General features: G+C 39.1%; 1 long non-coding RNA gene across 1 annotated transcript; it reads left to right on the top strand.

Annotated features, from left to right (window-relative positions):
• Nucleotides 1-1,733: 1,733 nt before the first annotated feature.
• Nucleotides 1,734-11,134, top strand: LOC134546613 (uncharacterized). The gene is made up of 5 exons (XR_010079213.1): nucleotides 1,734-1,790; nucleotides 2,912-3,001; nucleotides 4,268-4,321; nucleotides 8,542-8,696; nucleotides 10,470-11,134. It is a non-coding gene; the product is annotated as an uncharacterized LOC134546613 (long non-coding RNA).
• Nucleotides 11,135-27,155: the final 16,021 nt, after the last annotated feature.

The following is a 27,155-nucleotide window of genomic DNA, read 5'->3' as shown; positions in this document are numbered from 1 at the left end:
ACAGTCTGAGTTCCCTTTTTTTTTTAATATTAGCTTTTAGAAAATGTATGTGTTGTGTGAACTAGGGCCTTCCTTATCAGAATTTAACCCAACAATGCTGCTCCTCCAGTGTCTGTACGTAAGAAATAGGATGATTATGAATCCTATGGAGATTATGGAGACTTGTACAAAATATCTTTCCCGATCAAACATCTCTGAGTGAAAAAGATCCTGGTAGAATAGGAAAGAATACATCAATATTCAAAATAAACGACAAGTAGAATATCCAGAGATGAACTGAAGGAACTTAGGTAGGACAATTCAGGTTCATCCTTGTTCCTGTCTGAGGGACTTGTGCAAGCCCAGACTGTGGCCACCCAGCACAGTGCTGTTTTGGGTGACTCATGTCTGGGAATGTGCAGTATTCTTTTTCCTTACTGTAGCTGTGAAGAAGGATTGCGAGGGGGAAACACTGAATTCCTCTTCTAGCATCTACTTTTATTGGCAGAAGGAGTGATTTCCCAGCTCCTGTATTTCTTTGCCTGGTCATTGTCATTCACTAAGGAGAACTGGTAGATACTGGGAAAGGAAGGGCCTGGTGGGTGAGACAAATCAGAAACCTCCCCTGTGCAGTAAGAGAAACTTGTATTGAAGCTTTATTTATGTTTTTACATGATACCCTGCTGTATCTATTGTTGGAAGTGGTATAAATTAGTTTAAGAGAGAGGATTCCTATAATGTAAGTAATAATGACAATTATGCATTGACAATGGCAAGTAGCAATTCCTGCATGTAAGACACCTGAAATGCTACATCAGCCTTTGCTTTCTGAAAATGTGAGGTACTATTTGCTCTCACTTGCAGCAGACACAGCACTGATATGTAGTAATAGCTATTCAGAGAAGTAGATTGGATACACCTGGTTTAAGGTAGTTGTAAAGGTCCTTAAAGCTCAGTCAACTCATCTGTACTCACTGCACTTGTGTTTGCTCTCTTAATTTCTTGAAGATGGCTTTTACACTGAGACACTAATACTTTCCCTTTGCTTTAAAGTCTCACTTCTGAATGTAGCAATGAGGTGCTAGAAAGGGCCGGGGAGGGTGTTTTATTCATCAAGAAGCTAAAGGGAGACTTGAGGTGATGTCTCTGCCTGTGATGAAATTCATTCCCTTATCTAGAAGCTCTTAAATCATCCCTGGCAGAGGTGACATTATAAAAATAATTCTGAAGAACAAAAGTTCTTGCCCTTGGAATACACTGCATTGCACCAAATGGTAGGCTTTTATTGCTTTTATTTTTCTTTTAGGGAGTCTAGGTGGATGCTTCAGTTTCCTTTCGATTTCTTTAATCAGTTTTTGCAAACTGACAGGTGTCTTTCCTCCTCAAATGAATACCTTGTGAGATAAGCTGCACAAAGGATATCCAGAGTGGTGACTGGTAAGCCCCAGGGAGTTACTCAGGACACTTTGGGTTCATCCCTGTCCCAGTTTCATGGGCCTTTGGGGAACTGAGCCCTGGCTTGCGATTCACCACCTCTAAAGTGGTCTGATGGCCTTCCTCCTTCTGACAGTACAAAGAGGTGGAAGCTGGCACACTCAGGTAATTTTGTTCATAGAACAGAGGCAGTTTGTTGGTTTGGGTTTTTTTTGGGGCTGTGAAACCAATACTTAAGATGTGCTGAAGGTGAATTATGGGCATAAGGATATATGGAAAGCCTGCTAGTTAGAAGGACACTAACGTCTGTCTCTTTCTGTAGATTATTAAAAAAAAAACCCCATACTCTAGGAGACGGCAAAGAAAGGATGGAAGTGGTGAGTCTATGCCTTATATTCAATTGGGACCTAATTCAGTCTGGATGGATAGATTTCTGCACAGATAATGTTATTCTGAAGTAATTTCTGTTGTTTGTAGTGATTTTTCAGGACTTTGGAATATCTCTTTGTTCGATTTGTTCTGGAGGCATGTCAAGTACGGTTTAATGAGCTTGTTTAAATTCTTGTCAGGATTTTTTCTCCTGTATTAAAACAGAGTATTTGAACTCTACTATTATGCAAAATATTTAGTGTGTGTGTGAAAACTTACAACTGGTCTGGAGTTCAGCAACAGTAGTAAATAGTTTACTGGTTTAAATTTTGTGTGTCATTAGAGACAGAAGGAGGCTTTTGGATGGCTTAAGGCTCAGGTGTCCAAGGTACCAGCTCAGATTTTAGTCAGGAAGATGAGACACATTTTAAAGAAAATCCACAACTTAGCCAAGAGATTTTACTGTTCATGCATCATATGATCCAAGAAGCAAGCAGACAACTAAAATAACCTGATTTCTATAGTTTTTATATATTTTAGATCATCAACTTGGTGCAGCTGTTTTTTTTTTAATTTTTATTTGAGAATATTGCAATATTTTCTGCCACATAGCTTTGATAATGGTTTCCAGAATACCATAAATGGCTTGGAACAGGAGCTGAGAATGACAGTGTCTCAGCCACAGCAGCTACTTCTGTCTTCTGAGCAGCTGCTCAGTCTTAGTGACAAGTGAAGGCTTCTTATAAAAAAGCCATTTTACTGTGTACACCCAATTAATTTGCCTGATTTACAGAATGTGACAAAGAATCCCCACCCTCAGATCAGTTCTGGGACATGGTAAGATGTTGAGAGACCTTCCAGCAGCAAAGGTTTTAGCATAACCTAACAAACAGTGTGGTGTTCTCTTTAGCATAACTTAGCTTTGAAAATTGGCTGTCTCTGACCTTGATACTCTCTCATCTGGACTGTGATAATGGTGAATTTTGAGAGTTCTCCTTGTATCTGATTAGGGAAATGCTATTTGGGAGTCTGAGGGCAGCAGTGTACAGAGGTGTCTCCTCTAGGAGACAGCTTCCTGCTCTCTGGGCAGCATGAAGCTCACTTGGTTTTTGGGGTTTTTTTTGGGCAGGTTTGTTCAGGGAACTTCTGCATAGGATGAAAGCATGGAATCAGTTTTGCCTCCCTCCTGGCTGCTGGTTTGTGGCCCTCAGTCCTACAGGTGGGTGAAGTCCCTGGATACCAGAGTGGCTTTGGAAGGGGTGAGCAGGGAGGCTGCTCTGACATGTATGGGGGTGGGAGAAGGCTGTTCCAAAGACTTTCTAAATCTCTACTGTAACCCCTAGACTATACACATTTCAGCTTCACTTGGCTGCTCTTGTTAAAAAACTGCCACTGATGTAGCATTCAGCTGGACGTGACACTTTCTAAGAGCATTCAGGTGGGGAGGGAAAGCAGTATTGTGCTCAAAACTGCCACCAGGAATTTTATCTATGAAGCCCGAAGTCTTAATGGGGCCGAGGCCATGCTGCTCTGTCCTAAAGGAGATGTGTTCATGCACTGGAGAGAAGCCACTCACAGCCTCCTAAGGAGGCATGGGAAGCTGGGCATCCAAAAGGAGAAGTTTGTAGTCTTGACTGCAGTAGGCTCCATGTAGGGAGTAGCCTGTTGGAATAGTGCATTGCACTTGTGAGGGGTCTGGGAGCTTGCTGTGTCAACAATAGGACTGCTCTCAAGGATACCAGTGACTTTATTGGAGTCCTGTATACACATGGGGCCACCTGTGTGGAAGATTTCTGTCCCAAATGTGAGAATGAGCTGATGTTTCATTATTTTTATGTTTAATTTTTCCACTAGTGTTACATTATCAAGCCAGATAATGAAACTGAGACCTGAGACCCTGGTCTGTGTCCCTGAACAGCGACCTGGACGAAGTCATGGTGGCAAAATTCCATCTGATTTCAAAGGGGGCTGGCTTTCATCCATAGCAATAAACAACCCCTGTCCCTAGCACTAATAGACTAAAACCATTTTTAGCTTAACTTGTTATGCTTTACCTACCACTTTATTATCAAACATCTTTCATATTGTAAGCAATTCTACAATGTATATAGAGGTAGTAAAACAAGCAGTGATTCTGTAACTCCTAAAATTCACTTAGAATGATGACATATCATTCTAAGTTTTATTTTGTTTTGTATGACTTCCAAGGGGGAAAATAGCATTTAAAGTTTTGTCTTTGAACATTTTCCTTAAAGAGAGTTTCTCTGGCAGATATAAACTCTATTTGATCTTGCTATTTCATTTTTCAAATAATGTAATTCCATATAGTTAAGGGAACCAATTCAAATAATTTAAAACCAAAATATTCTCCTCATCATATACTAAAAAAAATCTTAGGAAAATTTTTCTTATTTACTTTTGATTTATAAGGCTTAAAAATGTAAATAAAGTGTGACTCATTTTGTGTGTGGAAACTCTGTTGTAGGAAGGTCCAGGAAATTTTTCTGAGAATGGAAGAGGGTATGTGTGGAGGCACAAGGTAAGCATGTATGTGTACACATATGTGTATATATACATACATACATACAGGACAGGACCTTGTAAAGAATATAACAAATAAGTTTAAAGAGGAAGGAGACAATAAGGGAGGAAAGAAGGTGGGAATGAAACCACAAGATGATATAAATTATCTGTAGGCTCAGCATGGTGTTTATGAGTCATTGCAAAACACCTTTAATAAGAGGTGTGGGTTGCCCCTGACTGCTGTTAACATGTGAGGATTATTACCTGGCTGATAGATGTCACAGCAGAGGTAGGTCTTGAGGAGAGATTTGAAAGAGAAGATTTCTATCAGATCTTTTTCAAAGGGTACATTTTCTCCTTTACATCTGTTGGAGTTCCCAGAGCTGAATCATTAATAAGCATTTTTTTCTGATGAAGTTCAGAGACCCACAGCACTGAGAGTGGATGAAAGTAAAACTTAAGGGATTTGCCATGTACACAACTCCACAAGGGCTCACTCTTCCAACACTTGCCTCATGTTTTCTGGAGAACTGTCATGCATAAACAAGTCATGGCCATGCAGTATAATTTCCCTGCTCAGCATGTTCTTGGAGTGTTTTTCAGGATAACATGGGGCAGGCTGCAGTCATGGGAGTGAGTGAGCTGAGGAGGTTGGTGCTGCCAGTCCTGACAAGCAGAGGGCTGAACTGGTGTGAGTCCTGCACCAAATCACCAAGTCTGGATCCATGGCAAGGCTTTTAAGTACTTCAGGAAGGAAAACACCATTATGCTAAGCCTGATTTCTTAGGTCTGTAAAAACCTTTTCACAGTACATGTATGCTGCACAGAACCCAATGGCACTGTTCTTACAGGATTGTATTTCAAGAAGAAAAGCTGATTTAGTTCAGTTTTCAAATTTTATGTCAAGGTAGTAAATTTTAGTTAGAGATGGATTGAACAGGTAGGAGTTTCTTTTAAAATTGATTTGTTTCTTTTAAATAGGGTTTTTAATCTCATGTGCAGAATCTCATCTGTGTAGCTTTAGGGAGCAGAGTTTTACCAGTAAATATCTACATAACTTGCTGAGGATGGTACAAGGCAGTTGCCTACCTATCACTGAGGACATGGATTATAAGTAACACGTTCCTTCCTTTCTGTGGAGACAAATGCAGGAGATCCACTTGGGCTCACATCTAGCCTTTTACACATTAACCTATGTCTCCTCATGCTGCTGAAGGAAGGATTTATGGACACCTTTTTTGTCACCACAGCAATCATGCACTGAAAGTAGGGGCCTTTTTCTACTCTCCCCACCTCCATGGGAGGAGAGACTGAGTTTAACATTTCCAAGTGGAAATGGGGCTCCTAGCAGGTGTTGACCTACCTGGACTGACTGTGAAAGAGGATTGCTCCTCTGCTGTAAAATAATAATGAGACCAGTCTAGATTTGTGCCTTGAAATTGAGCCTGCTGAAAGCTTAATGTGATACAGATTTTGGCACTAGTTTGGCCCATTTCTAGCTAGGGTGGTACTCTGATTTAGGTGTTATACTAAGACCCAGCTAGATGAGATTGATCTTAATTATTAAAGTGATAATAAAATGTTATGTAGATAGATTAATTTCATAGAGGCCAGAGATAGGCACTAACAGAAACTAGATTTGAGTCTAGTAATTTCCCAGTCCTCTAAAGTTTTCCTCTTTGTTCTTATTCGAGAGCAATCACAGCCAAGCACAGTGCAATTGCCAGAGAAACTCTGGAGCACTGCAGCCCAGGGAGACAATGATTCTACTCACACTGTGAGCATGGTAGCATTCAAACACATTTATCATAGAATCATGGAATGGTTTGGGTAGAAGAGACCTTAAAGATCACCTAGTTCCAACCCCCCTGCCATGGGCAGGGACACCTTCCACTAGACCAGGTTGCTCAAAGCCCCATCCAACCTGGCCTTGAACACTTCTAGGATTGGTGTATGTATATAGAAAGTCCATTACCCCAACTGAGTGCATGTTCCTAAAAGCTGTTTGTTACTTTCTTTACTCACGTTAGTTTATTGGTAACTAAAAGCAACAGCTCTCTGTCTTCTTCTCTCATGGAACAGTTGACAGAAAGAGAGATGTTATCTAAGTGGCCAGTGTCTTTTTGTTGTTGTTTCCTCCTTTGTGGGCTTCAGAAGTTTCCTGACAATCATTTAGATGAAAATTGTGCTAACAGATGAGTGACAAGAGAACTTGGGCATAAGGCATCTATTGTGCCTGTGACTCCTCTCTCTCAGCAAATTTGTTTCAGACCATTTGTGGGGTGGAGGCCACAGAGTTGTGTTCAGGCTGCTGGAAAGCAGAGTCCTGCTGTCATTTCCAAAGAACACGGCAGTAGTTTTCCCCCCATTAGATATAGGGCTTTCCCCTCCTTTTTTTCCTCTAAATCTCTGTCAAAACTTTATTTGCTTGAATCCTTTCTGAATAATTTCATGTGTCATCCCACTTCTTTGTTTGTTAGCCCCCCTTCCCTCACCCATTTATCCCTGAAAATAACAGGTGTGTCCACCTCTTGTTCAGACAGATTTTATTTTAGCTTTTTTTTTTTTTCTCAGCAAATATGAAATATGAAAACATGCTGCATTTGTCAGTTGTCCACAGTCCTACTAACACTGGCCCCAAACATTTTCACACATGAGCTGATTTCATCCAAGTTTGTCAGAAATATAAATAAAAAAATAGAAATAGAAAAAAAGAAATAAAAATAGAAATAGAAATAATAAAGTTTGTCAGGAAAATAATAAATCCTACACAAAAATTTCTAGGTGAAAATAAATGGTCAGGTAAAGGAGGTAGAGAGTTCATGCCCCATCAGGAGAGAAGCTGATGTGAAATCATGTTGCTTAGACATCAGAGTCCAGAGAGAGAGCAGACACTTGTGATGCAGATCTGCAGGACACCACATTTCATCATCTCTGCTGCTTATAGAATGAGGGATTTAATTTGTCTCTCCTGAGAGAAACTTTGAATTGTTCTTCTTTGCTCCCAGGGTGTCATTGGTGCATTTGAATATTTAATTTATTTATTCATTCATTTATTTATTCATATATTTATTGAAATGTCACTTATGATTAATTTAGGTTTTGTTGATGCTGCTTATTGCATAGAAAACTTCTGACTATGGCATCTACAATGTGGAGTCTGATTTTTCAGATTCAGTCACCTGATTTTTCTCTTTTTTGCTATTTTTAGCAAAATGTCTGTTCATATATCAGAGTGGAAATAATGGCTGTGCTCCTAAGAAGGAAAATGACTACTAATGGACTAGGTTGTATCAAATGGATTGTGAGAATGAGATAACCAGCCATAACAGGGATGAGGTAGCCAACACCAACCACAATAAACCTGAAATTTATTGGCAGCAGAAATGAAAGTCATAACCCAGAGAAGATGGTAAAATTATATAGACTCAAATTGACTATGGAATAATAGTACCATTCCTTCTTATGTTTTTTCTCAGCTAAGAAATAAACCTTTAACATCGCATCTTTTTCAAAACATTATTCAAAGCCAAAAATAAGTGATTTTGTTGACATAATGTCTGTTTCCACTGAGAGCTCTAGCAGAGAGATCAAGTAGATATCGTCTTCCTGGAAAACTCAGATTAAAATCTACTGTCTGCCACTGCCATCCAAATGGACAAATGTGTTAAAGAGTAAGACTTGTTTTATTCCTTTATAAGTAAGCAAAGATAGCTATGAATTTAAATAGGGTTAATAGGGTCCCTAACTTGTGGTTTGGAAAATGGTGACAGTAAAGCGTCACTGTATCAGAGTTATGGGGACATATTTCTTTGGTTTTCACTGGACAAACTTTCAGCTTTCATGGTGTCAGACTCAGTAGGACCAATAACATCTAATATCTAAAATTTTCAAAAAGTTTTGAGGCTTTAAAATGCTACAGTAATTACATTCTTCTGTCTCGGGATACTCACACTAAGTTTGTAGCACAAGGCAATGATTCAGCAAGGGAAGGGTGACTTCTTCTGCACAACAACTTATTAATGAGCTGATTTTATCCTTAACTCAGATGTTTGACTTCTCTCATGTAATATATTTGTAGACAACCTTTCTCAGCAAACTTCAAAAGATCAAAATAGAGGTAGGCAACAGAGAATATGTTAGTGGAAGGAAAGATGAATAACATGGTTAAAGTTGGTAAGAAAAAAATAGATGTAATTTTTTTCCCTGAATTTTGGAATTTTATTTATTTTGCAGAAAACTCATTTGGAGAAGAAAGATGGTGCCATGTCAAAGTGTCAGATTGCAAGTTGTGATATTGCATGTTACAAGCCACCTGTGACTTCTATGTCCATTGAACCAAACTATTCAAAACTCAGCTGTCAGAGGAAAAAAAAACAAAAACCTGAGCAGTAAGTGGGAGCATATTCAAGTCTTAAAAAAGCTTGTTTTGCTTACAGTGAAGAATTAAAATCTCAAAAATGTTTGGGATTAAAAATCTTTAGAACACACAGCTCAGATAAAAAAATAGTGTGGTTTTGCTTAAATTTTAAAACAAAGTACTTTGAACACAGAAATTATAACTTTTTTCCTCAAATAAAACCTAACAGCAATTTTTAGCAAGTCAAGGTGTCAATTGTTAATTGAAAAATTTTACACCTGCTCCACAAAGAAGTCTTAGATGACTTTGATTGCATCTGTGAACAGCATTCTCTGAAATGGGCTAGTTGGGCTCTCTGCTTCTCCTTTCATCTTCGTGACAATGGCTATTGCATGCTCAGAGCTTCAAACACCTAGTGTTTTAAGAAAAACAGCCAAATCAACTGCATAATTTATCAAGATATTATAAAAATTTCAAGACCAAATTTTTGAAGAATGCTTTGACTCATGACCTCTTTATTATGAACTTAGTTTTATATGATATTGAATACAAGTTAAACCTATTTGGAGATGAGGCAATAAAAAAGTATGGATTACTCAGGACTCTACATAGCCAGACGTTTCCTTCTTATATACACCTTGACAGTTCCATTATCAACTAATAATTGCCAGCTCTGCTGTCTATCTACTTAATGGTTATTTCACATCATCATGAGCCAACTTCCCTTGTCCTACTGCTGCCCAAAGGTGGAACAAAAAGGCAGGCTTGCACTTCTTTCTCCTTGGAAAAAGGAGTTATCTCTGAAATAAGAGTGAGAGGATCAAGCAATATTGTAATGGCCACAATCAAAGCAGAACCACCGAATGAGTCATTTTGTCAGTGTGCACTGTCTGAAACCTGTCTAACTTTAGAGTTGAAATAAATCCACCAGTAAAATAACATCTTATACCTTAAAAACTTTTCTGGCTGTTAGTAGCCCAGGCGAAATTTTTCATCTCCATTTTATCAATCATATCAAACTGATATGAAAGTTTATCAACTGTTGTATGTGCTTACTATAGCTATTCTGAAGACTTTACTCAGTGACTGAGGAAGAAATAAAAGTATATTAAATCTGTATAACCACCATGTTAATGTGAGTATTAGTTGATACCATATATATAGATTAACACTTCTTTATTGATATAACTGTCTCTGCCTGAGCAGAGTGCAGTAATTTAGTTCAATTAGTGTTGCTATCAAGGCAGCTAAACGAAGGGAGAAAAGTAAATGCTAGACACAGAGAAGGGCAGGTAATCTCTGTCACTCCTTTGAAAAGCAGCTTTTCCAATCAACAGCAGATTGCTGTGAACAGAGTAGGCATTCTTATAAAACCTACAATAAATGAAATGTCATTTTTATGAATAATGATGCTATTTGCTCTAGAGAATTCTACTTTTACAAGGACTGGTTCACAACTTGCTGGTCTTGTCTCCATCAAACTTATGTTTCTCTGCATCAAAGATGTTAACCGAGTCCTATAAAGTAAATATTTCAGGATCTTGGGAATCATTTCTTTAAAATATTGCATGAGGTTTTTTCAGTAGCATAAATTTTTTGTCAAGGTGTACATGCAGTACAAGAGAGGAATGATCTTCCCATTGGAAACAAGGAAGCTTTAATTTTTTTTTTTTTATTCTGCCCTTGATAGAGCACAATGTTTTTTAGGCTTTGTGTAGGCTACATTTTTACTCTCTGGGAGCACCCAGACCTGCAAAAAAAGAAACAGCATTGCACTAATTCAGTTTTCTTGTTTCCTTTCAAGTTTCAGCATCGTGACTGTGCTTGAGCATCTGGACCTGACTGTTGCACTTCTGCCAGGGGACCAACTCCCACATGCTCTTCCTTCCCTCACCCCTGCCTGTTTCCTCCTTACCCCCACCCTGAAGTCACTTTTCTTGAGAAATGGGAAAGCTATCAGCATGTCCCCATGCTTCCAGGGCAATTTGCAGTCTGTCTTTGCTCCCAGAGGTGGGTGACATCTGCCTTCTTTTATGGGCTGGTCAGAGAGCAACAGGCAGTAGTGCCTCCAGGAAGTCTGGAGCTGTCCCTGTGCTGCGTGGGTGACACACGAGCAGGTGGAGGGGGCCTGGTGGGAGGTGATGGGTGATGGAGCACAGCCCAGGACCACCCACCTGCTCAGCTGAGACACGCCTTGGGAGGCTGTAAAATCTTGCTTGGATGGTGAAAGCTGGCAGAGAAAGGGAAAGGCATCCAACTGCCATGGCTGCTCTCTTTCTGGAAGAAAAAACTATAATTTATAGTTGTGCTTTGAGAATGACTTTTCCCCCCCTGTTTCTCTGCCTGTTAAAGACATTTTTCTCTCTGCCTTTAATAAAAGTATTCCTTGGTAGGCCATTTGTTTCCTGTTTGCCAGTGGGGACAGTTTGCTCCCTGAGTCCTTTGCTCTGCTCGTGGCATCATGATAATTTTCCCTGGTTTCTGGGTTAGGACTTTTGCTGCTCTAGCTATGATTTACTTTAAATGTGAACCCACCTATAACAATTTCCACTCAAGTCCTGGTAGAATGGTGAAGAAACAGCTCATATCAACCATAGTCTGGTGCTCAGTGTTTATCCAGTGCCTGTTTAAGAGCACTTGATGGTTAGTGTTGACTGCCAGACTCACCCAGACTCGAAGTGACAACTGGAAGGAGAAAGACTCTGTGTCCTTCTGCCAAACTGAGGATGGCAGTCTGTGCTGGGGGAATGTATCTGAGAGACAACCATGCCCAACACATTTGAAAGTGAGGTTTCTCTTGTGCCTAGTCCTGCTTTACCTGCTGAAAGACTTTCAGTGGAACAGTTGAAAAGATTATGTTAATGCCGTTTCACAGTGTGACAGAGATTTAAATCACAGATTTTTTTTTTTTAATAAACAGAAGGTTGTTGAATTTCTACCAAAGCTTCTAACCCTGCTTAGAATTTCAAAACCATCTTTGGACGGAAAAAATAAATCCAACAATGAAGGAAAATATTCAAATCCCCCCCACACCCCCCAAATAAAAGGACAGAGGAAAAAAGTGATATGTCACTTCAATATTAAAGTTAAAAGGCTTTGAGAGAGAGCAGAACTTTGCAGAAGAGAAAATGATGGGGGTGACAAATCTTTAAAGAAGGGAAAATGGAGTACTATTTTTAAAATTCTTCTATTCTTTTCAGATTGTGATATTTTATAGAGCCTTACAGATGACAAAGCAGCTGCTACCCCTGAGCCTCACAATGCTTTCTTCACACACCACTGGGCTGTGGGTTTTTTTTCTTTTTGTGTCACATTGATCTTATCTTGTTGTGCTGCCTCTAACATACCATTAGGTGCCTCTGGCTGCCAATAGTGAAGAGCATCAGGTTCTTGTGGGTAAAGGCTGCTATTAGGGTCTTTCTGACATGACTTAAAACATTAAAGTTTGTGTTGACTCTTTGAAGATATTTTGAGAGGTTAGGATTACCTTGTTACTGTTTTTACTCCTTGTACTGAAGGAGTTTCTAGGGGCCCTTGTCCAGATCTATTGTACTGGAATTGCACAAACGGAAATTAAAAGGCAGCCCCTGTCTCCCAGAACTTGCCTTTAAATGAGTGAGACATAAAAAAGGGAATTATTATCCCTTTTTTTTCAGCAGAAAGTTTTCCACTGCTGCACAGAAAAAAAAAGTACTACAAACTCCAGGTAGAAGTAATATGGGCAAAGGAGAATGATACTACATCTATCCTGAAAAAACCCATCTTCTTACAACCTTTAAGGTGAAATGATGTATTAAGGCAACAGAACAAGCTACCCACACTGGCTAACAAGTGCAAGCAGTTAATCAGTCATATGAACCAGCTTGGCAGCTCTCATTCATTCTAATGATGTTGGTTGCTACCCCTGGTCCCTGAAAATCAGTACTACTTGCTCACCTCTTTTCAGGGGTACACCAATAAAGCCCATGCTTCCCAATGCACTGCAAAGTAACTTGTGTAAATACGTGCAAAACAACTTTATTGTCCCTCTTTATATTTTGCCTTAAAATATTCCTCTGTGTCTGTAATTTCTGCCAAGACTTGGTAAGGTTGTGCCACTGGCGTGTGGCTGCTGTTGTCTGTCTCACCAATCAATACTGTCTGATGGGAATCTGCCTGTGAGGGCCTGTTGTCCCTTGCTAAGGCTGGGGATGGCCAGGAGAGCAGTTCCCACCTATAGAACTCTTCACACAACAGAAACCTACTGCATGTTGGTTTTCTAGGTCCTGAAGTAATACAAACAACAAATAATAATAAGCATCAAGAAATCTTTCTTCAACCACATCCCTGTGCTTGTACTCTCAAATACCCTTCCCTGCCCCTGATTTCTGCCACCCTGGAACATACTTAACAAAGCTTGCTGTGTGTGGGAGCAATTTGCAGCATCTGATATTAAGGATGCCTGTGTTTAATAATTGAAAAGAATTAGCATAATGCTTGACTCATTGAATTTCTGTGGGGAAACAGTAACCTCCAGTGGTCATTTAGAGTCCAGTCATGTTCTTACAGACTTCAGTGAGTACAGTATTAGGTCCTTAATTTATACCTGGCTTTAAAATTTTCCTTGAAGCCCTAAATTATACATTCATAACCAATTTCTCATAGAACACATAGATGCTAGAACTGTGCTCTTCAAAAGGTTTATTTTGCAGTTATTTACCTTTGCCAAGGGCCTTGAGAGTCAGAAAAAAAAACCCTGTGAAAATGAAAAGGAATACCAATTTTCAGTGAAAAGTGAAAACTTTTTTTAAGGCTACAGTACAATTCAGTAGTGTCTGAATTTGGCTTAGGAATGTCATCTAAGTGCTAAGTGAATATATCTTTTTAAAGTGGGAGACATCCTTCAGTGAGAGGAAAGGCTAAGACATTTTTCTTATGCATTTTAAATTGGTTAGAGGTTAGAATCGGAAGTGAGACTTACATTTAGGAGTTCTCTAATTTGACCAGTCAGCAATCATAGGGAACAGGGGTGGAAGAGACCCTGGGAGGACTCCTAGCCTGTGTCCTTCAGGGCCAGGCTGTCTCTAGTTAAACCATGTCACCCCTCAGTTTCCTTCAGGCTGCCGTCCCACAGTACAGAGGGAAAGGGAAGGGCAGTGAGGTTTTATGTTCCCTTGTGGTTCCTTCTTGTATTAAAGACCCTGATTGATTCTGGAGCTGCTGTGTGTTGCTGATAGTGGAAGCCTTGCAGGAGCTGGCACAACTGTTCAGTTTCCTTCAGGGAAATTATTGCCTGAGAGCTCAGGGGCTAAATCTTCAGAGTGCTACCTGGTATTGGAACACATTAATCTGGACTAGCACATCATAATTAGCTTTTCTGTGGCTGTGTTTTCAAGGGATTGAGGGTACACCACTGAATATGATTTGGGTGGGGTCACGTGTACTCCTCCAAGAGTTTTAATGTTGATTGTCCACAGGGTGAGGTAAATTGTTATCATCTCCATTTGATAACTGAGGGCATGCAAATGCGTATGTTTATGCTCCTGGTTAGGCACTGTCTACGTAACTACTGCAAACTGCTCAGAGCTTTGAGTGGGCCCAGTCTGTCAGACTGGAAATCAAATGTATTCCTGCAATTCAGCTGGAAGTGCATGCTCAGGTGGCTGGAAAGATAAAGGGAGAGCCATCAGAGAGAGATCTTGTCCGATGGCAGATACTAAGATGCCTGCTCTGTCTGTGCCTTTCCAGGTAGAACTACCTCTGTTACCTTATTCCCATCTCCTGCATGGACATTCATCCACTTCTGCTTTTTGAGACTAGCCAAGCTCTTCCCTGAACTCCATAGGCTCATCCTTGTTGCTGGCACAACCCGTTCATCCACCATAGTAAAAGGCACTCTGGTGTGCCTCTGCTGTGAAGCTGAATTCTGTTCATGCTGGGGAGACCACTTGGACTGAGGGTTTGCATGACAATGAGGTGGTGCTTAGCTGAAGCAGAAAAACAAAAACACTAACAGAATTAAATTTAAGAGCAGATAGCCAATGAAAGCAAAAAAAAAAAAAAAAAAAAGACAAAAAAAGAAAAAAAGGTAGCAAGCTGTGATTAATATGGAAAATAGGTAACAAAAAGATGAAAGTTAAAACATAAGTAATTAAAAAAGACCACAGGCGACACAGTCAACACTATTTATGCTGCATCTGGTTTTGCTCAGGGAGAAAGCAAAGGTCAAATAGACGAACTATGAGTGCTGATCTCTCAGTCCTGCTTTCTTTCAATTAAGGATTATTTCTTATCTTTATTTTTTCTAATGAGGACTGCAAACCCCGATTGGGGATTTACCAACAGTTTCCCTTGATTTTTGTTGTTTTTTCTTGTCTTTTTTTCTCTGTAGCATTGTGATATTTAATATCTTTGCCTCTCCTTAAATGGGTCATTTGCAGGAAAATTACAGTATGTGCCTGTCTGAAGTACCAGTGAATTGAACACTCAGAAGACAGTAAGTGATGCTCATAAATGCAGGCTATGGGTCAAAGAAAGCAAAAAATATACTAGTGAGATTCATGGGGTGGGTGAGGGGTGGGTAATTCCAAATTAGAGAGTAGTGTCAAGAAGAGGTGATAGATGGTTCAATTACATTGGCTTTTTTTGCAGTAAATGTAGTTCTCATTTACGTTTTAAATACAATAATTCCTATGTCATTCAGCAGGAAATTTAGGTTTCATTGCTGCAAAGACAGGATTGAGGTTCCATGCTACGAGATGCTACATGAACCCTGGAAATATGCCTTCATACAGGTGGTCCTTTCCTGAATTATATACACTGGAAATAGAGCACTGTGGAACAAAAAACTCGGTACAGTTGTAAGCACTATACACGATAGTTGCAAATGGAAAGAAAGATCTAAGAATCAGCCTTTGTAAACTGCAAAGTAAATAGTACCAGTTTTCTTCAGGGCTTATTGTAACGATGTCCTGAGAAGATTCCCTGACACTGTCCATGGAACCCAATAACAAGAGTAGTTACAAAGCTGAGTGTAAAAATCTCCTTGGACTATTACAGGAATCCTGTAGGTTTATTGAAGTCCTACTCTCTCTCTCTCTCTTTTAAAAATTACTGCCTTCAGAATTTAATTTCTCTATATTAATGGCATATGTGGAAATGATGGAAAATCAATATGGTATTTCTGGATACAAGGGCATACATAAATATGACTTTCTCCATGGTTAGGAAAGATTTATGTTTATTCAGTCCCTGTTTCATCTTTCTGCTCTCTGCACAGTCCAATGGTAACATAAATAATATTAAAACAATGCACTGACTCACTTTCATCTATGTTTCTGGTTAGTTAAATTATTAATAAACACTTGGTGCAAAACTGATTTCAGCTAAATTTAGCACTCTGCAGTGCATACATTTATATTTGATTTAGCTTTTTAGGGCTCCATTTATAGTCAGTGTGGGGAAAAGCAATGCCAAGGAGTGATGCACATCATGAGTTTTCGGTTCATTGCTTAAATGAGATGAACTATGCCCTAAAACACTCATCTTCCTCCAGCTAGATCTGTTCCAGATGTCTTAATTTGTAGACATGAGTTTTACTCTTTGTTCAGATAGTGTAATTTCTATGAGTACTTGGATCATTACTTACAATCATGTCTAGCCTGAGGCAGCTGAAGGCACTATTCTCCTGTGGCATGAGGTGCTGCAGGGAGTGATCTCTCTTTGTGAGCACTCACCGGCTGATAAAATAGCCACTGTTTTTTATGAGTGTCCTTGGTTGCTTTTGTGAAAGCATCTAATTCTGCTCCTGCTGTGTTAAATATCTATCAGATTCAGTCTTTCAAAAAACGTGGCAGAAGCATATTCAATGCCATGACTCAGGTCTACCTCATGTGGGAGAAGGGTTTGAGAAGCTCCCACTAAGCAGAAGCTGGAACAGCACCTCAGGCACTGAGTAGACTATGGCAGATAGGAGGGTGCCTCATGATTGTAAATGTGCCCAGGGTTAAGCCACAGCAGAGAGGAGATATTTTTTATTATTTTTTTTTAAATTATGGTTTGTTTGAAGGTCTGTTAGTTTTGCCTCAGCCTCATGTCAGTGGCTCAAGTCCTTTACTGGATGCAGCTGCTAATAATATTTACATCACAGGGATTTATAGACACATTTATTCTGGAGGAATCTAATCACTGCATTGCTTTTGTAAATGTAGCTGTATCAGAAGCAAACAGTGCATGAATTATATGTCTCGGCAGGATTGATTGTGCCCTTAGGAGCTAACAGTGGCACCCAGAGAACAATTACATCCTCCTGCTCCCAATAATGAAGTATTATTTAGAAGCAGAAAGTCATTATGTAAAACTTTGAGAAATTATACAATTACATTACATTACACATACTTTTGTCATAGACCTGGCTTACTACATAAAATTTAAATGCCTTCTGAGAGCGAATTCTGTAGTGCTGGTTTCCTGCTCTTGTGCTCCTAGGCACTTGCCTTTCTGTTAAATGATGAAAGAGAACAGTTTAGTATTGGAAATACCATATACTCTGAAAATTCTAAAACCTCACTTGTAAAAAGAAGTAGTGCTTGAAAACAAGCAGTAATCGTATTAATATTTCATCAATTTCGTATTAAATAACCTGTTAATTTTCCAGTATCTATTTCATATTTTGCTTTACCATTTTGTTACAGCAATATGTAACACAAAGAAGTGAATACAAGCATCATTATTTCTAAGGTTATCCATCCTGTATAGTGAACTTGATTTCTTCTTTACATCTGTAATTGTTTACAGGTTTAAATTTAAGCCGTAAGTTTTTTCTTCTATTTGCATAATAGTTGGTCTTTGTTTTGCACACTGGAGCTGTGTGATGGGAAGGAAATGAGCTGTGTTAGTCTGGTTTGCGCAGCGTTCAGCAGTCCCAAGGCAAAGCTGTGGTGAGGGGCTGAAATGTGAGGCTGGAGCAGGTGCCACCCCTGCATGCAGGCAGCATCGTGGATGGCCAGGATAGATCTGCTCTTCCACAGCCTCTTTTGCTTTAGCTATAGAAAGTGAGACTGGGGAAACAGACTGGTAGAAAAGGCTAATACAACATTTCCAAAACATCTCAGTTATACTCCTAAATCCTATGGGTTTTTACCTGAGGCTAGAACTGCAACAAAGCTGAGTTAGTGCCTGAGCAAGCTGTCATTGTCTGAGTGCATCTCACTGGTCTCACTGGCAGTTTTTGTTTACACAAGCTTTTCCTTGAAGGGAAGGGATGTTAGGCATGTTTCATCACAACCTTCCTATACCTTTTATTTAACTAGGAATCTGCCATAGTGTGAAAAGGGTTCAGTGCTTGTTCTTAGAGGAAGCTAAGGACTCCCAGGACCCCGTAGGAAAAGCCATAGGAAGTTCTGTCCTATGGAAAAAAAAAAAAAAGGAACAGTTTTAAGCACATCAACAGCCTGTTATTTAAAGACAGTAGCTTCTGCACTCCTATTTCTGTCTCAGTAATTGATTGTGAATGGTTTCAGCAAACGTATTGCATCAAGAACTCACCATCATTGAGTGAAATTGGGTTGGTTTTTTCACTCAAATCTCCTAGTAGTTTCTAATGTGTTGTGTTGCATGTTGCTTTTTAAAATAAGTTTCTGTGGCAACCACATTACACTAACAGCATGTGTGTGTGTGTGTATTTGCACACTGGGAGAGTGGAGCTTCATCAGAAAACTTGTGAGAAGCCTGGCACTCCAAGGAGATCTGATGAGACCTGGTTAATCATTTACACGTTTAAGATTTTCTGCCTCAGTCTTACAGCACAGAAACAAGTAATTCCTCATCATAATTGATTACTTCAGGAGGCTGCTAAATGTCCACAGCACTGGAATAAAACATAAACCAGTCCACCTTACCCTCCCAGGAGCCATTTACCAAGATTTTAGTCACATGCATTGCAGAGATGCTGACTAAAAATGTATTAAAATTTTAAATAGGTGGAAGCCCTCATAGATTTGTTATGAGAACAGCATGGTTGCATTTTGACAGTACTTACCCTTTATTTCAATTATTCTCATGAATATAGTGCACTATTCCCTTCTAGATCCTATCCAAGCTAATAAATTGTTGTTGAGAGCATTACATTGTCATTAGCATCCCACACAAGCTGCATTTTTGATGTGGCAGTCAAACTGAATTAAACCATGCACAGACACAGCATGATATCTCAGTTACTACCCTCTTCCTCGTATCCTGGGGGGTGACTTTGTATGAAATTTGGTGCCACAGAGCTCCTGACACCTTCCCATTTGCTTTTAATCCAACCTTTTCTATGATCCCCAGGCATGGAGATGAGAGCTTTATATACACTCTTGTTCCTGGATGCTGACTCTCTCTGTACACATCTTTGTTCCTGAATTTCTGATGGTCAGGTTATATCAGAACATGCTCAGGTTCAGCACTGCTGGTGACCAACAGTGACACTCAGAGTAGTTCCAGATGCTGGGCAGTCCTGAGACACAGGAAGCTGCTTCAGTTCTTCAGCTGCCAAGTGGTGCCTGCTCTCCTCTGTGCCTGCTAACAAGTGTGAGAGGGTTTTTGTTTTCTTCTATCTTGTCTAAAATGTCTGTGTAATTCCCACTTATTTCTGGAAAGCTGCATTGCATTTCAAAATTGCCAGCTCGTTTATAAAGAACAGCAGTTTTCAAATTATGCAGTGGTTTGTTTTTTCAGTCAAAGGCTCTGAGACACAAGTCATTACAGGAGGTTATTTACTTACTTTGGAAAGAAAAAAACAACCCACAAACAGTTATTAGTTTTAGTGGTTGCAGTGAAAAACCCAAAAGTCATGACTTAGATTACCCCAGTGGAAAATTAGAAAGTAAGTAAAAATTATGCAGTATTTTTTTTTTCAAGTGCAAAGTCTTACAGAATTATATATATATAAAAAAGGTCTTCTGTCTGCCTCATAGTAGGAATATTTGTAATTGATAGGCTGATGTTGATAGGATAGTGCTACACAGGACCACACACTCCTTGTAGACAGTGGTCTTCAATTTTAACTCCCTCATCTGTCTGTCCCTCCTACGGAAGCACACTGTGTCTCTGGTAACCCTGTGGTTTCATTTAATAGTGCTGAACCTCCAGATTCAAGAAAAAGAAATGTATAGACTGAAAAGATACCTGAGGCTAAATATAGTGAAATGTTTTTGTGCAGAAAAATTCAGAAAACTTGGATAGAAATGACATGGAAGATCTGAAGGAGTCCCCATCATAAAAGACTTTAACAACAAATCTGGCAAACCCCTTGCAGACATTGGGACAGTGAAGCATTTGAGCAGAGGTGGACTAAGTGATGTCTTAATATATTTTTCAGTTCTCTCTTTCTCTTTTTGGACTTTGTGAATGAGTTTTGCAGAACCCTCTGAATCTGAGGTATTTTCTCCTCTTAGGATAATATTAAATCAAATAAAATCATAACATTTTTACATATTATGTCTATGTAATTATTTTAATCTACAAATCCTGTATTAAAGATGTAAAACTGATTTTGATAGCAAGTTTTTTTCATAAAGCCAGCTTAATGGACATGACTTCTGCATCTGGTTTTGGATTGTTTCATACCTTCCTAAATGACCCTGTCATTTTGCTAAGCGTAATTTTATTTCTGTATTTCTGGTTACCCTTTGGGATAATGGTGTACAATTAGCAATTTTCCAATCTTCTGAAAAGTCCTTCAATGATCCAAATTATATCAAATTCATATCTCTAGACAGGCTTCATGGCTTATTTTCTACCTGTTTGGATGCAACAGCTTTGTTCTAAGTAAAACTAATGGAATCTTTAGAAATCCTGGGTTTAATTATTGGAGAAGTTAGATGGAATGCCTGAAAGATGGGGCTGTTTTTATGTACACAAATGAAATGCCATGGTCAGAAATGTTTTACTTTCGATGGTAACACAGGAACTTAAAACTTCAGTGAATTGTATACTTATATACTAGTCCAACAGAAAAGGCAGCTTAAAATTTCTTGTGATATCTGTTTTAAAAAAAAAAAAGTTACTGCGTTTTCAGAAAACACCAAACAGAAATATTTCTGTTTTGTTTGAGAAGTGATGGTCTTGAAATCTGGGTGTGACAGCACTAGAGAAACAGCTTTCATTTTCTGTGTTGCTGAAGGGGATTGCAGTAGTGAAATAGCAGAAATCAGTTATAACAGTTGTTTTATTAAAATGGCATTTACCTTGCTGCTCTTTCACTGACTATCAATCTTAACTGGATTAAAACCAATGCAGTGGCATTATTAAAATAATTTTCCTAGTATGTTCAGGGAGATGAGCAACTGTATGTGCACCATGCCCTCTTTGACAGCAAAAATGATAGGAGACTATGCATAGTTGTTAATTACTTTCATTTTAATAGTGAGCTCATATTAAAGGGAAAAAATACCATTTTCTCTTCGGCCTTGTGTAAAGCCTGTCAGTCCATTTCTCAAGACATTTCACAGTATTGTGACAAAGGACCTGTTTGTCAACACGAAATTTTCAAGAAAGACCTATTTACAATCTTTGAGTTGTTTTTTGTCATCTGAGGGGCTGAATTTGAATATTTTTTTCTATCCATATTGATACATTTTCCTAAGTGGATGTATTTTTTATTCACTGTGAAAACGCAGAGACATCCAGGGAAGATGTAGATAACTTGTTCAGGTTTTGTGAAAAGCATTGAGAAATTGACCTCCTGTCCAGTAGAGTTTCTGTAAATAAACCAGTAGTGTGCTTGTGTATGTATGAATTGGGATTAGAAAAGTAACTGTACAAAAATTCTAGATATTAAGAAAAGGTAGCATTATTCAAAAAGTTTTGCATATTTAAATTCCCATTTGTTTTAAATGGTTGGTAAAAAGAACTAACAGTGAAAGACTTAAAGTGAAGAGTTAGAAGAACAGATAGCAGTTTGCAGCTGATGTGTAAAGAGAAATGGTGTCAAATACAGGATTTAGACATCACAAAGATAGCATCCCATTCTGCTCCCAGCAGGAATGTTGTGATTGATCTCAGTGCTAATAGGATCAAACAGAAATGCAAAAGGCATGGAGAACTGGATAAAAGCAAGGTGGAAAAAGAACAAGATTGGCAAAATGGCCTGCACTGATACAAAAGCATGGCAGTTCTTAGAATTAGGCTTTGCAGAAAATGCAACACCATTGTTCAAAATGTATAAACTACTTTGTGCATCAAAAGGATTGATGTGCATAAGAATTCTGCCTGCCTCATGACTATATTCGTAACTGGGTTATATGGGTATGTATATGGCTACAGCTCTTTGGTGTTGTGCCTAAAATAATTGTTTGTCAGTAGCCTTTCTAGCAAATAAAAAAGAAAACCTGAAGTATTTTGCAATAAAATAGACCATTTCATAGCTAATTCAGCAAAATCTTGCCAGGGCTCAACGCGAAACAAGAAGTTCCACTCATGAGATGCTTTTTAATTTATCATTTGGTGGCACATCATTAACATTACTCAGCATTATGAGAGCAATAGTACCAACAATAAAAGATAATGAAATAGGATTTTTATTTAAATTTAGTTTTGATTAATGACATTGTTGTAAAATTTTACCACAGATGAATAGAAATCCGCTAATGGAAATAAAAAAGGTAATCTTTCTTCAGTTCACATCTTGAGAGAAGACTGAAGGAGGCTTCAGTGAAAGGCTTTTGAGTTAGAAGTGACTTTGTTTGTGTGTGATGCTTCCTGGTGTAGCAGGGAACTTGTAGGCAGACTTTTTCCTGTCTTGATCTTAGAGGAAAACGCATGTGATAAGGATCTGAAAGATGTGGTAGCAGTCCTTACCAGGGAAAAAACGGGGAATAATGATTCATTCCATTTACTTTAGGAACTTGCCTTGGGATGAGTATTAGTCTCTAAAGAACCCAATTGTTCCCATGGAAGAAGAAGCTTCCTAACTTAGACTAAAAGTCAGCCTTAAACAGCTAAAGTTAGTGTTTCTCAATATATTTTAATGTTACTCACTTTAGTGTTAATTTATGCCTCACTGTCACATTTCCTTCTTGCAGCACAGCTTCAAGTATCATGTTGCTACCTGGCTGCCTCATCCAAGCCTCTAACATGAAAGAGATAGAAGCTTTTACCACCTCAGGGCACAAAAACACTGGATGCCGTGTTTTGGCTGGAGGCTGTTTCCATGGGATTTGCTGTCTCCTACTCACCATGTTCTCTAAATGCTCTTGGACTAGTAGCTTTGGGTTTACTGAGAATTATGGTCCCTCCCACCTATCTCCAAACACAAAAAACTTTGCTTTGAAATCAAGTGGGTGAAGATATGTATGCAGCATGGTTTAATGAATGACCTACTTTGGGAGCCACAGCCAGAGCAGCAGCCTCAGTGCAGTGGTGAGGGTTTTTGCAAGGCTGGATACTTCAGTCTTGTGGAAAGAGCAAGCTCCAGGTATCTCTGATTTCTTTGGAACTGCTTTAGGATTCTCTGTGCAGCACTGCATTTTATCAAGTAGACATGTTGGTTAATATATGCCTAATAAGTATATGTGCCCAATGAAGACAGATGAGATAATTTTATGTAGAGAAGTTTCTTAGAAGAACTGTGATAGAGAAGCAATTAATTCAGCTGAAAAAATGTATCTTAAAAGGCACAGGATGTGTTTGGAAAGGGATGTTCAAATTGTGTTACCTAATCAGGCATCGTGAAATGATTATTTTTGAAAATATTTTGGCAAGGTCTCTGGACATGTAACAGGTAATTTGCAATTTCTATTGCATGCACTCCAGTAATAGTTCTGGGGAAAAAAAATCTCTGGTTTAATTAATGAAATTCACTGTCTTTGGAATTCCATTTTTTCCTGGCTCACAGGAACAGTGCTGAAATAAAAAGGTCCAGACCACTGAGACAAAGAGTAGTTTCCTTCCCCAAATTAGGGAAAGGAATACTGTCTGTAAGTATGTATCTTACTGTATGTAAGTCTGTAAGTATCCTTGGCCACAGACCCAAGGATAGCACCTTAGGAGACTAATTGGAACTACCAAACATGAGTCGTGCCTTGGTATGAGATTTGGGATAGTCTCCCAGACCTCCAGCTATGGTTGGTGGAACGATGGGGATCCTCTGAAGGTAATTCACAGCTGGAACCTAATTTGGACTCCTGAATCACCACCCAGAAGTACCTGTAGAAGAGACTTAGCCCAAAACTTGCTTTGGCTGACCTTCAACCTCAGTGGGAAGCTCCAGGTTAGGAACTGTGCCTTTTTCCCTTGTCCCTTTTATGCCAACATTGTAGGTTTTCCATATGTAGACTGTTTTCTAGATCTGATGATAATGCAGTGATTCTTGGCCTTGACATTCATGATTCAGGGACAAAATTAATTTTTTAAGACTAGATCCAGATTTGCTGCTGAGAAAAACCTGTTGAAAATGCTGATTTGAAAAACTCAGGAATCAGTGGGGAATGAGTTACTGAAACTAATTTAATGTACCTCACAAACGTTGCTGAATAAGAAATTATGACAAAGCGGTAATGTCAGTACGCAGGGTCACTTCAGCATCTTCTTATATAATGATGGGGATGTAGAAGTCGTGACCAGTCCTGTGGGCTTTTGAGCCTGCTGCTTGTGCTGTTTCAGGGAGTATGAATACTCCATTTGTACTGCTAATCATAGGAATCATTATGCAGCTGAGTAGAATAGGGCAAGATTACTGATTAATAAAACCTTCTGTAGTTAGGTATCCAAGGAACAGAGAATTCCTCTGGTCTTTAAAAGGATACTTATTTTTACTCACAATAAGGGTGTCTCAGAGAAGTTGTATTTATTTTCCATTCTGCAATGCAAAACTCCTTCCCGAGGTGTCCATGTACTGTGATCACATTAGGGAAGTAAAATTAGTGGTAGGCTAGATAAGGGATGAAGTCTTCCTTTGAGGAACCTAAATTTTCCTCAAAATTACATTTCTCTCTAAACAATACCTTCCAAGGAAATCTGAGGTACTAAGGTCTTCAATAGGTCCAATAATTTTGATTCAAGTTTCTGGATGTTTATATTTGTACGGGAGAAGGATGAGAAGAATCTTGATAAGAGCTTTTGATTTTTATTCTCTCTTTTCCTTTGTTGGTACTAAACCATTTATGCTGGGTACTTTTCTTGTGAGTTTGTCATTTTAAAAGAGACATCCCAACTCGACATCAGTTTTTTTATTTGTTTATTTGCATGTACCTCTCTGAGATAAGAAAGTGAGGTAAGGGTAGAACTGAAGTGCTCAGAATTGTTCATCATCATTAGATTTTGCATCATAAATAGCCCTCTGAAAACTTCTGCCCAGCTGCTGCATATCTTGGAGATGCTGAAAAGTGTAAGTTGATCAAGGGTAAATCTGCTTTAGTTTGACCTCTCGTCTCCTTTACCAGGTTTTGAATGGCACAGGGTTCTACATTTGGCCTGAAAACTCTGGGAAGGCTTCCAAGAGAAGTCCCACTCTCCCCTGCCTGTGTAGTGGGCTCAGGAAGTTAATTCCTTGGGAACATGTGAGGATGGAGTTGCAGTCACATCATGGGATATTGAAATCTGGAGCAAGTTGTTGTAATTCTGAGCTGTCCCCTGAAGGACTGGCCAGGGTAAGTAGTATTGGAACGAAGACGTGAATTACTGAAGTTGTTCCCATCACAGATTAAGTAAAGACTGTAGTTTTGCCCATTTGATGATGCTGGAGGAGCAGCTACAAGGAGTTTGCAAGGCCTGCTAAAGGGGCAAACAGCCTGCCACACACTTTTGGTGCAAAGGGCCATATAGGAGGAGCCACGACTGAGATGTTCTTCACAGTACCTTAATAAGAGTCTGGCTAGGAGGTAATCAACCAAACCTGAAACACACAGTAATTGATGCTGAATCAGAAAAGGCAGAGTGTATTTCTCCCATCATAGGCAATCTTCTGAGAGGGAATTTCCTGTGCTGCGCTTTAGATGGAAGTATAGAAGATAAGCTAATGATTCCTCATGATTCCCTTGGCCTTGTCAGTGTTTTTGTCTGTTTGGACTCACTTAGAGAAAACAGCTGGTAGAACACTCGTGTGTTTGCACAGGCAATGTCTTGAGACACAGACTGCACCATAGCGTGAGGGCCAAGGTGAGCTGTGGTCGTGCTGAGCTCTCTGTTGTGCAACTGAAGAATGGCTTGTTAATTGACTGTGGTTTTATTTAACAACTAATTTCAAGAATTAAGAGGTTATGTTTTTCAGTTGACATATTTGCTTCCCCCGATGCAGATTGCATCTTTTCATCAATTTGTTACTCATTTTTTTCAGCATCCTTCCTGACTTTTTTGAAACCTGCCAAAGCTGACCGCCATTTTAAACAGGTTTGAAAACAGGTTATTACTTCTATGCTGTCAGCACTGGAATCTATGTGCTTCAAAGTATATGCATACATATATTTATTTATATTTATACAGATATTTTTTACAGCATGAAATTATGAGGCAAAGACCATTCATTTAATAAATGTGCAACTCTTGCACTATATCATAAAAACAATACACAGTAAATTACATATATTTGCTTGTATATGACAGGCTATTTAAATCTGGAGTCTCACCTACTTCAGTTTCAAACTAATTAAAAGCTGTCATTTAAAACTACCAAACTTGTGTTTTGGCCCCACAGTAAATCAGAGTTTCAAGGTTCTGTGATTTCAACTGGCATGGAGTGTGAAGTATTTCTGAACTTGCACAGAGAAAGAAAAGCAAAAGTAAGCAGAAATATTCTGTAGTTAAGTTCCATGATGTGTCACAACTTTTATCTTCCCTCTCCCTTCAATATCTTTATACTCCCTGAGCTGCTGCTAGACTCCAGTTTTAGCTCTTGCCCCTCTTTGTAAATAAGTACTTCCATAGTCTGGACCAAGTTGTAACTTTCATGTTCACTGGCAAAGGAAGTGGTGAGGTGTGCCCTGGGCACCTGCTGTGCAGGGACTTCCTCAAGCACTCACCTGCAGCAAGGAGGAAGGAAAAGGGATGCAGAAGACTCTATAGCTAAGTCCCCTGGAGTGCTGGCCAGTGACAAAGTGCTGAGATGAAATGCTCTGCACTTCCCAGATCTCCATTTTATATTTTCTCCACCTGATAAATCAGTGGTGTTTTATCATGACCATTTTACTCTTATTGTCAGACCACTTGTGTTGTGTTTTCTCTGCTGATTGCAGAGGAGTCACTCTCAGCACCAGACTAACTTCTTCTGGCTTTTAATCAGGAGTTACTACCAAGACCAGGGCAGCAGGCTGGGTGAGTCCATGTAGTGGCCTTGCTGCTGGAATGCCAAATGTGCATTTGTGCTGAATGCCATATTAATTAATGTGAAGCCTTTGACTCTTTTGGCAGGTTTATTTCAAGCAGCTTATATTCAGCTCTGCTTTTCAAATATATTCATTATGTTTTGACAATGCACAATTGCACCAGATGTCCCCCTTTACTTTCATCAAAAGCATCTAACATACCAGGTGATACT

Source organism: Prinia subflava, chromosome 2, assembly GCF_021018805.1.
Source record: "Prinia subflava isolate CZ2003 ecotype Zambia chromosome 2, Cam_Psub_1.2, whole genome shotgun sequence".
NCBI lineage: Eukaryota > Metazoa > Chordata > Aves > Passeriformes > Cisticolidae > Prinia > Prinia subflava.
Note: the sequence above shows the minus strand (reverse complement) of the source record. Positions and strands in the feature narration are given on the sequence as shown.